Source organism: Balaenoptera musculus, chromosome 8 (assembly GCF_009873245.2).
Source record: "Balaenoptera musculus isolate JJ_BM4_2016_0621 chromosome 8, mBalMus1.pri.v3, whole genome shotgun sequence".
NCBI lineage: Eukaryota > Metazoa > Chordata > Mammalia > Artiodactyla > Balaenopteridae > Balaenoptera > Balaenoptera musculus.
The window spans coordinates 66,010,717-66,025,077 of NC_045792.1; the positions used below are offsets into that span (position 1 = coordinate 66,010,717).

The 14,361-nt window shown below is 44.5% G+C and overlaps 1 protein-coding gene across 9 annotated transcripts in view; it reads left to right on the plus strand.

Moving 5' to 3' along the window:
• The first annotated feature begins 5,953 nt into the window (after positions 1 to 5,953).
• The window catches only part of TEAD1 (TEA domain transcription factor 1), a 264,671-nt gene continuing 256,263 nt past the window's right edge, over positions 5,954 to 14,361 (plus strand). For 2 of the 9 annotated variants that reach the window (XM_036862668.1, XM_036862667.1), the window contains exon 1: positions 6,222 to 6,351. The gene's annotated coding sequence lies outside the window, so the exon portion shown is untranslated. Of the gene's footprint in view, positions 6,352 to 6,979; positions 7,095 to 12,679; positions 12,700 to 14,361 lie in introns of those variants that run through there. The other 7 variants (XM_036862659.1, XM_036862665.1, XM_036862669.1 and 4 more) reach the window with 6 other exon arrangements.

The following is a 14,361-nucleotide window of genomic DNA, read 5'->3' on the forward strand; positions in this document are numbered from 1 at the left end:
AATAATACTACCAAAAGTCATCTATAAATTCAATACAATTCCTACCAAGATTCCAGTGGCATTTTTTTTTTACAGAAGTAGAAAGACCACTCCTAAAATTTATATGAAACTACGAGAGACCGCAAATAGCCAAAGAAATCCTGAGAAAGAAGAACAAAGCAGGAGGCATCATATTTCCTGATTTCAAGCTGTACTATACAGTTATAGGCTTCAAAACAATATGGTACTGGCATAAAAACAGACACATAGACCAACGGAACAGAACCTAGAGCCCAGAAATAAATTCAAGCATAATATTTGATAAGGGAGCCAAGAATACTCAATGGAGAAAAGAAAGTCTTTTCAATAATGGTGTTGGGATAATTATATATTCACATGTAAAGGAATAAAACTGAACCCATACCCTACACCACCCCCCAAAATTAACTCAAAATGGATTAAAGACCTAAATGTAAGACCTGAAACCATGAAACTCCTAGAAGAAAACATAGGAAGAGAGGTCCTTCACATGGTTCTTGGTATCGATTTTTTGGATATGACACCTAAAGCACAAGTGACAAAATTAAAAATAAACAAGTGGTACTACATCAAACTAAAAAGCTTCTACACAACAAAAGAAACCATTGACAAAGTGAAAAGACAACATATGGAATGGGAAAAAATATTTGCAAATCATATCTGATAAGGGGTTAATATCTAAAATATATAAAGAACACACACAACTCAATAGCAAGAAAACAAATAACCCAATTAAAAAATTGGCAAAGGACCTGAACAGACATTTCTCCAAAGAAGATATATGAAAGGCTAAAAGGTATATGAGAAGATCCTCAATGTCACTAGTCGTTAGGGAAATGCAAATTAAAAGCACAATGAGATATCACCTCATGTCTGTTAGAATGGGCACTATCAAAAAGACAAGAGATAACAAATACTGGCATGGATGTGGAGAATAGCGAACCCTTGTGTACTGTTGGTGGGATTGTAAATTGTTACAAACATTACGGAAAACAGTATGGAGGATCCTCAAAAAATTAAATATAGATTTAATTTTTAAACCAGCTTTTTTTTTTAAAATTTATTTATTTATTTATTTTTGGCTGTGTTGGGTCTTCGCTTCTGTGCGAGGGCTTTCTCTAGTTGTGGCAAGTGGGGGCCACTCTTCATCGCGGTGCACAGGCCTCTCACTATCGCGGCCTCTCTTGTTGCGGAGCACAGGCTCCAGACGCGCAGGCTCAGTAGTTGTGGCTCACGGGCCCAGTCGCTCTGCGGCATGTGGGATCTTCCCAGACCAGGGCTCGAACCCGTGTCCCCTGCATTGGCAGGCGGATTCTCAACCACTGCGCCACCAGGGAAGCCCTAGATTTAATTTTGATTCAGCAATTCCACTTCTGGGAGTATATCCCAAGGAAATGAAAACACTAACTCAAAAAGATAGCACCCGCATGTTCATAACAGCATTATTTACAATAGCCAAGACATGGAAACAACATAAGAGTCCACCAGTGGATGAACAGATAAAGAAGTTGTGATACACACACACTTACAGACACACAGGCACACAGACACAGACACACACACACACACACACACTGGAATATTATTCAGCCATAAAAAATGTGGAGATTCTATCATTTGTGACAACATGGATGAACCGTGAAGGAATTATGCTAAGTGAAATAAGTCAGATAAAGACAAATACTATGCAATTTCACTTATATGTAGAATCTTAAACAAACTCAATAGCAAAAAGCCATACAAAAAGATCAGACTTGTGGTTACCAGAGGTGGAGGAAATTGGAGCAAGGCAGTCAAATGGTACAAACTTTCAGTTACAAGGTAAATAAGTACTAGGGATGTAATATATAACATGATGACTATAGCTAACACTACTCTATGATATAAAGGAAAGTTGTTAAGAGAGGAAATCCTATGAGTTCTCATCACAAGGAGAAAAAATTTTCCTTTTCTTTTTTCTTTCTTTTCTTTTTATTGTACCTATATGAGAAGATAGATGTTAGCTGAACCTACTGTGGTAATCATTTCACAATATATGTGAATCAAACCATCATGCTGTATGCCTTATACAGTGATGTATGTCAACTATTTCTCAATAAAACTTGAAACAAATTGTGAAATACAACAGATATGTAAAGAAGAATGCTTAAAACAAATACATAGCTTAATGAATCCTTAAAATAAACACCCATGAAACCAGACAAAAATATAACATTGCCAGCACTCCAGAAGCCCCCTCTCCCAGTTTTCCCCTCTTTGCCAGAACATCCTATCATTTGGGATAACCACTACCCCAGATTTATTGGTAATTACTTCATGTTCTTCTATCTAGTTTTTTTCCCCCTTCTTTCTAGTTTTGCACATAATTATATATCCCTAAACAATGCTGGTAAATTTTGCTTATTTTTGAACTTTATATAAACACAATTATACTACATGGATTCTTTTATTTCATGCTTCTTTCACTCAATATTATATTTTTTAGCCTTTATCCATGTTGTTGCATGTAGCTGTACTTCATTCATTTTCAACCCTGTGTAGTATTCCACTGTATGATTATATCAAAATTCAGGTATCCTTTCTACTGTTAGTGGACATTTGGGTTGTTTCTTGCTTGGGGTTACTACAAAAATGCCCCAATGAACATTCCTATACATGTGTCCTGGTGCATACATACCTGAGTTTCTCTTGGCTGTATTCCTAAGAACTTCTGGCTCACAAAGTATGCATAGCTTCAACTCCACTAGCTACTACCAAAATTTTCGTACGTGGTTGTACCAATTTTTACACTCCTATAAGAAAAGGGGATCAACTTCTTAGAAACGAGACAAACTGTATCATTATTATTAATCATACATCTTTGTCTTCCAAAGCAGTATCTTCCTGAGCCAAGTGCTTCCTTATGGTAAACTCTAACCCGCTGGCTCTCCTTTTTAGTTTCAGGTGGACTCAGAGTTTCTACCTCAGCATGACTTGTTACCATTAAGTGGATCACTGTTTCTCTTATATGTTACAAATTAGGTTCTTCCTTGGTAAAACTTGAAGGTAACAAACTTTCTTTTATCATAGGTGATATGTATAATTGTTACATTTCAGGGTAGGTCAGCCCCTGCAGATGGTTGATCTTTCTTGTTCTGTATACTACTGAGTTTGGGCCTTTGAGTGGAAGGTTAAGAGCATGAAATCTGGAGCTGGACTGCCTGGGTTTGAATCCTCACTCTGTACTTTCTAACAGTATGATCTTGACCAAATAATTTCACCTCTCTGATTCTCAGTTTGCTCACTGATAAAATGAGAATAAATAAAATCACCTACCTCATAGGGTGACTGTAGAGATTAAATGAGGTAATATATGGGAAATACTTAGAACAGTGCCTGGCATTCTGTTGTTTTGTTATATATCCATTTCTGTTTTGTGGGCAGTAGAGGGGTTCTGAACATGGGCTGAAGTCAGAAGGAATTCAGGACCTGGCTCTGCTCTTTCCTGACTATGGGACCGTAGGCAAGTCATAGTACCTTCCTATACCTCAGTTCTTCACCTGTATAAACTGAGCTAACGAGTGCCACCTTGTACAGGTGCCATGAGGATGAACTGAGATGGCAAATGCAAAATGCCAAGGGCTAAGTATTAGCGCAGTACATGGTAGTTGCTGCCATCTTAGCAGGTGGCAGCTACTTTTCCTGCCCTCAGATGCTGGGCGTGAACAGCTCCTGGGTCCTAAACCCTTAGCTCCTCTGCACTGACCAATTGGTGGCTGAGGAGACTGAGAATGTGTGGAGGTTAGGGTGGAGAGACCATGAAAGTTACTCCCATTTATGGGTAGGTCTCTGGCAGTGTACACATAGCTGAATGAGACCCAGTACACTTTCTAGAGGCTCAGATCTGGGGCACCCCAGTATGCTGGTAACTAACAGAATACAAGTACTTTGTCTGGAGAAAGGAATTTTGAGGGTGCTAGGGAGGAAATATCTATGTGAGTAGTCTTGCTGGAAGAAAAGGTTTTTAAGATGAGTCTCAAAAAATACGCATGTAGATGGGAGAAGTTGGAGAAAATACTGGTCATGAAGAGCTTTGAATCCTAGGCCAAGGATTTTTTTCCTGAATTCAGTAAGGATTGGGAGACCTTGTATTGCCAGGTGGCTGTGAGATGGGACATAGTGTCTGAAAGGCACCCAGGTGTACTGGGCTAACCAACAGTGATTTAGAAACCCTACTGTCTGGCATTGCCATCGGACTCTATCTGGTGTATTTAGAAGATGATATTTGGAGAGAGATATGCCTAGTACAGTTGTAATGCCAAAGTCTGTGTTTCCCTAACAAATTTCCCAAAACCAGCGTTAAGGTGGCTAGTCATTATTGTGACCCTCATTGTATCACCTCATTATTGCATGCAAACTAGATAGAGATAAAATGCATCAGTACCTGACTGTGGTGGTGGATACCTACACAGGTGAGAAAATTGTATAGAAGGAAATACAGGCACACACAAATGAGTACAAGACTGGGGAAATGTGAATAAGATGTGGTGGATTGTATCAATGTCAACATCTCAATTGTGTTATTATAGTTAAGACATTACCACTGGTGAGAGAAATGGGGAAAATGAACAAAGGTTTTCTCTGTATTGTTATTTTTTACAACTGCATGTGAATATTCAATTCTCTCAACAAAAATTTCAATTAAAAATGCATTAGTAAAATTATGCTTTGTAGAAAATGTGCTATCTCCAGTCACATTCCTCCTCCCTCGGTTACCCATATTTAGGGGATTCCTGGGGGCACACAAAATAGGCGGCATTATGTATCCTGGGGGCCCCAACTGGAAAGGAGAGCAAAGTGCCCCCAAGAAAAGAAGTCAACAGAACAGGAATTGCTTTGCTACTTCGATCTAACTGAAACTGCCGGTTACAATTACCCCAAATTTTAGACAGTTCTGACACAGTGGGTCAGCTTTATCCAGCTGTTTTCTGATTTACCCACGGAGTCTACTATGTCACTTCAGCGTCACTACCTCCAAAGGTAGGGTAAAAGTTATTCTATGTGTACATGAAGTTTATTCCACCCCGCCCCCCCCAAAAAAAGAGTGGCGTGAAATTGCCGGATGTAGCATTTAAAAATTTAGGGAGTTTTTACCTGACCCATTGCTTTTGAAAATTACAACTCGCAGGGATGAGTGAACTCGATTTCTTGAGCGACTCGGAGGAGACCGTGTTAGCAGGGCAGCATTATTACGAACTCCGCAATTATCCTTTCTTTGCTATGCTAAAGGTTTCCCTTTCCAACAGTAGGGCTGACTTCGACTTGAATGAGAGCCCTGAACTTTTTATAAACTGAAAAAGAGGGGAAGACATGGCAGGCTGGGAATCCGGCCCCGGGAAGGCGTCCACCGCGCTTGTGAACAACTACGTGAATTTCCAGAAGAGAAACTTCTCTTCCCCACACTTGCAGACTTCCGCCGAGTCCAGGAGCGCTCCAAGCGGCCACCCGAGCTTCCGCGTCCCGGGACAGGGAAACTGAGGCAGGGCAGGAGCGGCGCGCGCATCTCCGGCCTCGGCGCCCGCCCCAAGGCAGGAACCCAGGATTCCAGAGTTCTCCGCGCCGCGTAGGCTCCTCCGAGGCGCCCTCCCCCCGGTCCGCCCCGCCCAGCTAGGGACAAAGCCCGGAGCCCGCGCCGGGAAGGGGCAGGGCGGCTCCCGCGCGCTCCCCGCTCCCCCGTGGGCGCGAGACTCCGCCCCGCCGCCCCTCCTGAGGGAGCCCGCGCGCGCCCCAACGGCTAGGCGGCCGAGCCGGCCCCGCCCCGAATCCCCATGACGTCACCGGCGGCGGCAGGCCCCGCCCCCGGCCCCGGGCGGCCGGCCGCATGACGTCACCGAGGCCCCACCCCTCCGGAGCGAGTTCGGTCCTGGCGTTCATTTCATTCCTGTCCTCATTCCGAACATTCTTAGCATCGCTCGCGCCGTGCCGCGCCGCCCGAGCCGAGCCGAGCCTCTGCAGCCGCCGCCGCGGCCCCGCCGCCCGCCGCGGGCGCCCACCAAGCACTTTGCAGACTCGCTTCCACCCTGCGGGCCAGTCCGCGCGGCGGGGCCCGGGCTCGGGGCGGCCGCGTCCGGGGACAGGCCATGCAGTGAAGCCCCCCCACCCCGTCCACCTTTGCCCGGAGCCGCGGGCAGCAGCCCAGTACGTCCAGCCGGCCCCGGGGCAGGAGCGGTGCTAGGCGGGGGGGGGGTGGCCCAGCCCGGGGACCGGGAGCCGGGCTCCGAGCTGAAGGCGGGGGAAGCGGCGCCGAAGTTTGCCTCGGACTCGCCGGGCGCTGCGGCAGCTCCCTTCGCCGAGGTAAGTTGGCGCGCGGGGCTGATGCTGGGTGCGGGGGGCGCGCGGGGCGCCGGGGGCTGGGGGCCCGCGGCGTCCGGCACGGGCCGCTCTCTCTCTCCGGACTCTGCTTTGTGTGCGGCGGGCTGGCGGGCGGGCACGCGGAGGGCCGGGGCCGGGCCCCTGCGCCCGCCTCCCCGCGCCCCTTCAAGGTGAGCGGCCGGGCGCCGCCGCGGGAGTTGCCGGGACGCCAAGTTGGGCCGCGCGCTGCGGAGCCCGCGCGGCAACAGGCGGCCCTGGAGGCGCCAGGCCGGCCGCGCCCCCCGCGCCCCCCTCTCGCGCCCGTCTGCCTGCCCGCGCGCACACGCACACACCCTCGGGCAGTTTCCACGTTTTTCCCGGGGAAGTCAGAAGTTAGGAGCGAGCGCGGGCGGGGAGAGCCGCCGGCGCCTCCAGGGAGCCCGAAGCCGGCCCGATCACCCCACCGCGCCTCCCCAGCCGCCCCAGGCGCCTGGGCCCCCCGAGGCCGGCCTGGGGGCTGCGCCGACTTGTGCTGCTGGCGGGGTTTCGCTCCTTCTTCTCAAAGATGAAAGGAGGCACGGTCGTCTTTGCCGCTTCTCCAGGACTGTTGCTGCCGCCGCCGCTGCTTCATTGCACATTCAAGTGGAAAATTTTCAGGAGTCAGCAGAAACATTGTGTCCAAAAAAGACTGAGTCGCTGTTACCACCAAACCCTGGAGGAGACTCTCCCTGGAAAACTTCCCTTCGGTAGGAAATACTGGGGGATTCGTTTGTTTATTGGAAGAGAAATGATCCCCAGGAGGGGAGAAAATCAGGGTGCATTTCTGCTCTTTGTTCGTAGCAGCAACATTTGTTTTGTTCTAAAGTCCAGAGGCCCGCTTTAAAGAAAGTTCAACTTATATGAGTTTCCTTTTTTCTTTTTCTTTTAATGTGTTTTTTATTTTTTTTTAAACCGAAGCAACATTTTAAATGAGTTGAAAACAATGGAGGGGCTCACACCTCCCTTCTTTTTCTCCCACGAAAATAAATAAAATCCAGATAATTTTCTTTGCTTTTTAATTGTCTTTTTAAAGATTTATTTAAAGTTGAATGTCACTGTATAAAAATATTTATGAAACAATGAAATACCAGCCACCAGCATTTCTCAGGAGGCTTGTTAACTTCTCAGAAGCAAGTGGCTGCCTGTGATTTGCAGAAATGAAAATTGACCTCAGTAAGCACTGGAAACTTAGAGACAGATGATGTTCCAGGAGCGGGTAATGTAAAAAGGCCGTGTTTTAAAAACAGTGCTTTGGAGGAAGCCCAGGTCCTGGCACAGAAAGGTCTGCAAAACGTATCAGATTTCAAAATATTATAGTTTAAAAAATATATGTATTAAAAATGCTACAGATATTGCAAATGAGTAGAACACTGTCAGTTCTGGACAACCACGTGTTTCTTCCTCCCTACCCTTTTTCCTTGATTGTTTCTGGAAGTTTAGGTGGTCTGATGCTTGGGGTGTGCTGGGTGCCTGCAGGTGGTTACCTGAATAGACAGATCCCTTCAGGAGGAAGTGATCCTGCTGCGTTGTCCGAGCAGGGAGTGGGCTCTGTTCTCTAAAGCTTGCAGTGAATTTTGGCTGGTGTTTTATGCATGGGGGCTTGTCTGCCAGGGTACTGTGGGGTGGTTTGGGGAACAGACCTCAGGCTGTGCCAAGTGCTTCATCCTTTCACTATTGGGTTTGTGCCCTTCTGTAAATAGCAGGATCTTTGAGCCCCAAGTACATCTGAATGCTTGTAAGGGCCAGACTTAGATCCAACTTTGGTAAGAATCTTTCCTTTTTAGATGGAAATAGTAGAATCAATTACAAAGTGACTCAGGAAAGACAAATGGATTAGTTGAACCTTTGTCAACAGTGAGGTTTTGAATTGTTGATTGTTTTTTAGGGGAAAGGCTTATTTTTCTAATCTCACTATTCCCATAAATGGTCACAGATATTTTTGTTTAGTATTTCTTTCTATGTGCAATTCTGTGTTGGACTCTCAGGTTTCAGGTTTTAAACAGAGTTTACAATTCTTTTATTTGTTGTTGGTGTAAAAGAATGAGCTGATAAGCTGCATCCATTACTGGTTCTTGCCGATGGTATAAAAATGCCCATGTAGACCATTTTATTTTTACGTTAATGATTAAGTATTATTTGATTTGTAGTTTTAGGAGAATATCAGACTACCTTTCCTTCCTTCCTTCCTTCCTCCCTTCTCTCTCTTTCCTTCTTTCTTTCTTTCTTTCTCTCTTTTCTTCCTCTTTCTCTCTCTCTTTTTACAAGTTTGAAATAAAACCAGTGCGACACTTTGCCTTGACAGTAAGAGTAAAAAACTATTAAAGGAAAGAATTTTTGTGTAGATTCCTCCTCTATGTGATGTTTTATAAAGTAACAAATAGAACTCCATCCAGGAAACATGCCTGAGAGAGATTATTGGAGGATTTTTTTCTTCTTCTTTTCCCAAAACATAAACCAGGACTCACCATGGCATATACTTAATGAAATTTAATTTAAAGAAGGAGGACACGCTAACTTAGTTTGAGCCAGACTGAACTGAATTTCTCACCAAGAGGTGCTTCCTGGCATTGTGGTGCATTGTGTGCCTAGGCCCCAGCAGCAAATTAATTATATGTAAGGGCTGCTGGTGGTAGGGGGTTGGGGGGCAGTCTGGGGAAAGTCAGCTTCCTCCTTTCTTCTTCTCTGCCCCTCCCCCTCTTTTGCTTTATATAGAAAGAATTCTATATTCACATACTCACTTTGGGCACTGGTACCCCCACTTTTTTTTTGGAAAAAGGACAAGCAAGTCATACGGAAAAAAATGTTCGGGTGTTTTGCTGCTTGAGTTTCAGTCATTTATAAACAATTTTGAATTTTGCTGGCTCTGACAATACAGGACAGCAAGTATAAGAGGGCATTTCTTAATGGGAAAATTTGGTGGAATATACTTGTGTTGACATGGGGATCTAGATCATATTTGTTGTCACATTTTCAGTAGAAAAATGTGTAACGGCGACAGTTCGAGAATGTAGATCCCAAATGTTAGATAGGCCTTTGGAGGAATGAGCTGTGCCGTTAACAATATTTTAAGGTTTCTTGCTTCTGAAATGGATTGACCTGTCATACATGGCGGTGGGACAAGAGTTTGTGCACCTGTGGGGTTACTCTTCTCTCTAATCTCTTGTGTTATTATGTGTTAATTGTGAGCATAATTATACTGCCTGCAAATGATAATTGTAGTGTCTTATCACTCAAAAGGTTGGTGCAAATAACTGTGTGTATGATCCCATGTATGTAAAATGACCGTGCTCACATACAGACAGTAGGTAGATAACACTTTTAAGCTTGTATTTTAGACATTTTATCTTGTTTCCAATAAAGAGATTGCGAAAGGAGAGAAAAAATATTGTGGATTGAAAGCTGTGCTTAGAAGTTGGATCTGTTTAGTGATAAAACTTTTTGGGTTTTTTCCAAAGACAGAAGAATACTGGCCCGAGCAAGTGTCCAGCTTTCTCTGTAGAACTGCAAGGAAATCAGAGCCCACCTTTCTGTTGATAAATGCGGGCATTACAGCTTCCTCTTGCGAGTTCAGAGACTGGAACTGCAGAGCGCTAATGGCCTACTTCTGAACTCGGCAAGAAAAGTATATTGTAAGCTTTGACAGACTCAGGCTGTGCTGCTGGGCTATTGGGGACTGACCGATGACTGGAGTAATCTCTTACAGCTGCGTGGCGCTTTTTCTTATTTTATCTGTAGAAGCCACAGATTACACTGTGGTGTTTAAGTTAGATCCCAAGTCATGTTTGAACAGTATCAGTGATATATTTTATTTTCTTGTTCACGAAGGTGATAAAATCAAGTAATTCAGGTCCATCCTAAGCACTTAATGTTTCAGGGTTGGGCTTTTTGACAAATACAAATTTCAACCCCCTTGTATCGCAATTACTGAATACTGAAATCAGGGAAGTTTGGGGCCTTCCCTCTTCTGGGGTAGTTTGTGGGATGCTAGAATATTTGGATCTAAATACTTGGAGTGTTTTGTTTTGTTTTGTTTTGTTTTTTATTTATTTTTTGGCTGTGTTGGGTCTTTGTTGCTGCGCGCGGGCTTTCTCTAGTTGTGGGGAGCGGGGCTACTCTCCGTTGCGGTGCGCGGGCTTCTCATTGCAGTGGCTACTCTTGTTGCGGAGCACGGGCTCCAGGCGCGCGGGCTCAGTAGTTGCAGCACGTGGGCTCAGTAGTTGTGGCTCATTGGCTCTAGAGCGCAGGCTCAGTAGTTTTGGCACATGGGCTTAGTTGCTCCACGGCATGTGGGATCTTCCTGGACCAGGGCTTGAACCCATGTCCCCTGCATTGTCCCGTGGATTCTTAACCACTGTGCCACCAGGGAAGCCCATTTGGAGTGTTTCTGCATGGGTTTTTATAATTTGTTTCAAAGCTGTGGGCAGTTGAGAATTTTCAATGTGTAAGATTGTCATCATAAGCTTCCTCAACACTCTCCCTTGTTTGAACTCACAGTGGAAATCCAACCATTTCTTCAGATACATTCGGGCTTTGTAGTGGTGCAGCATAAGAGAATTTTGAAATGTGTATTTATTTTAGTCAAAGCAAATGGGTTTTCAGGAGTGTTTCTTACTGGGTGGGTCGCTTTCAGCTCTTAAGTTCTCCTTTTGTCCACTGGCTTTTTGCATGGTTGGGAGGATTCTCTGAAAATACTTTCCATAGTCTGGGAGTCCTGCCTGGCTAACTGTGAAACCACTGGTCTCTCTTCTGATTGGATAAGGGGTGGGGGGAGTTCCTAAGAGGCCGTCTTTTCTACTTTTGTGGCAGGCCCAGGGAGGAAGGCTCTATCCTGGCTGTATTGCCACTAACCCCCCAGTATTAACTATCCTGATGCAATACTTCCTGCCCTTTTCACATTAGTTTTTAAGGCTGTGTCCTAGGATTTCATTAATGGTTTTAGTATGAGGAGCAGGGCCCAGCATTGGAAAAGGGGTTTAAAAGAAAAAGCCAGTTTATTGATGAACAAGTTAAGCACCACCATTGTCTCCATTGGGAAATTCTGGTTGCTTTGAGGCATCTGACAGGTTTAGATGTACGTGTAAAGTGACTGAAACATTATTGGCGGGGGTAGATACAACAATGGCGAGTGCTGTTGTTTTTACATATAAACTGAAAAACTGCTGTTAATGGTGGGAAATGTTAATTATGTGAGAACATATTGAACTTATATTCTCTGGCATGAACTTTTAAAAAAAATGCATGAACTGTGCTGCTTTTTTATAAGCACAGCTTTCTAATTATCATAATTCAGTTCAGCTCCGCTCTTGGATGGAGTTCAAGTGCAATCTCAATTTAACTTGAAAGGAGGTTTTTTTTTTTTTTTTATTTTAACTGAGAATGTTTAAGAAAATTTGAAAAGTTCATCCAAGAATGTTGTCTGCTTAGGTGTGGTTAATTGGGGGGATGAAATGAGTGGCTTTCTGTAATAGTTAATTAGATCTGAATATTAGGAAAGAGGCTTTTTTTTTTTTGCTTTGTACTGTATCCAAACCTGCATCTTGTGCTTTTTTTCATAACCAGATGCTATGTGTTGTTGAGTTCTCTTTGAAAACCAGTGTCTTTTCCCTGATAGTAAACTAAATAGATATTCTGTTACCATCAATGATATAATCTCTGCAAAGATAGGAACCTGTTTTGAGAGAGTAGAAAGAAAGAAATGCAGAAATCTTATGAATTCATTTGCCAAAAATCACTGTTAATCTTTTATACCACCCAAGACTTTAGAAGGTGATATCCTTATGTGGTCATACTTAATGGCATTTTGTAAAGGGAGTCATCTTTGACAGCATTCATTCCAGTGTCCTTTACATTTTCTATGACCTTAGTGTCTTTTCAAAAAAAAAAAGAAAAAGAAAAAGTTAATGAAGCCCAGGCGCCAAATCCTCTGTGGAATCAGTTTTAATTGGAAGAAAGAACATCTTCAGCTGGACCTTCCGACTTTCGTCCAGTCTGACTTCTGCTAAAATGCAGACTTCTGCCCGCGGAAACCAAATGACTTCATTTGCTCTGGCACTTAAGAGTCGAATTCACTTCCCTGGTGGTGAAATAAAAGGAGCCAAGTGTTTTAAATAGCCACTCCCCGAGGCCCGCCTGCCCGAGTGTTTTGAGAAAAGCGCATTGTCTGCTTGCAGCTCTAGCTGGGAGCTGGCCTGGCTCTCCCTCCCCCCAACCAGACAGCTCCGTTTCTGAAGTTGACATCTGGTTTTCTCTCTGTTCACCTGATGTATACCCACACACGTGCGCACATGCGGCGTGCTCGCATGTGTCCTGCAGGTAACACAGGTCTTTGACATTGAATGTGTGTGTGTTTCAAGTCACTCCTGGGATAGGGGGAGGCTCACAGCTAATAGCACAAAATAAAATGTAAACACAGTAGCCGCCCCACATGCCGCTGCTGCTGGGTTTCTGTCCGATGGTGCTTTCTGGGTAGGCGTGCCTATTGTTGTGGCAGCAACAGGCGGCAGAAGTTGGGGCACCATATGGCGGATGTGGGCCTCAGATAAGCTGTCTGGTAATTTAGCTCATCAATAGCGTTTTGATATGCTTCATTTTCAGATCACCCATCACCGTGGCTGGGGGTATCTTGGGGGCTGATTCCGAAACCATTGAAACCTCTGTAAGCCTATGCTTCCTTTGGTGGAATCTCTTTCAGCCCTTTCTCCTTCGCTGCCTTTTCATTTCAAAGCTTTTGGGAGACAATGGTGGTTGGTAAGAGTTAGAAAGAGCTACATCAGCTGAGGGAACCTTCAACCCCGTCTTGAAATCTGGAATGCTTAGAAGACCTCATCAGGTATTTCCATTGACAGAAAAACAGAAAACAAGCTATTTAATAGCGTTTCATACTGGCAGAGCCAAGAAATTCCCATAATTCAAAATTTGCTTTTGTTCTAAATACTGGGAGGATAAGACCAATATGGTTCTTATTTTGACAGAATGTTTCTAGTTTTGTTGTGCATTAAAAATACCTCCCTAATTTTCTTCCACCTTTCATCAAGTGCAAAAATGATTAATATCTATGTAACTGAAAATCAGAGGAAGTATTATCTGTGATTCGGAGGCAAAAAGCAGCTTCCTTTATGACTAGGAATTCTTAAAGAGGGAAATGCTTCTAGAACATCTCTACTCAGATGTTCAGTGAAGCTGAAGCAAAACTAAAATCTCTGCCACTGGTGAATCGACCGGGGGACTCCTGCCTTGAGTTGCTAGGGCCATTTCAGGGATTCTGCACATAGTAGGTGGATTAGTGGAAATTTCATGATGTGCATGCCCATGTGCTTATCAGCCATGTGAATCTCATTCAGCAAACATTTGTGTCCCTGATGTGTGCCAGGCACTGGGGAAGCCAGGGTAAGACTGTCTGTCCCTTTCCCCACCCAGCCTCTCTGCACACTTTCAGTCTCCTTTCCAGGCCTCCCACCTTTTGAGTTTGGGGTTTCTAATTCTTGCTGCACAGATCTGTTTACATGGCTAATGCAGGATGGTTCTGACTCAGACCCAGGGCAGCCTCTTTCCACGCCTGTCCTAGGGAGTCTCTGGCTCACCAGTGATTCCCGCCTGAGCATGTGCATCACAGCCTCCATGGAGCTTTCCGCAGACTGGGTATCAGCCCTGGAGCCTTAGGAGGGCTGGGATAGGTGCAGTGTTTCTGTATTTCTAAGAGACCCCAGAGTGGTGTCCACCTCTGATTGGGAATTATTACTCTAGGTATTCTAACTTTTATCCTCAGATGGAATCAGGCTAAATTTGCCTCCTAACTCTAAATGGGATTTTTCCTGTATCTGTGAGGTGATGTACCTAGGAGCATATACTGAATCTCTATGGAATTCACTAAGATCTTTTTGGTTGGTTTTAAAGATACGGCTACACAAAAATGCGCAGGAGAAGCAATACAATGAGCAGAACCGCCTTCTCCATGCTCAGCACACATCTGTTACC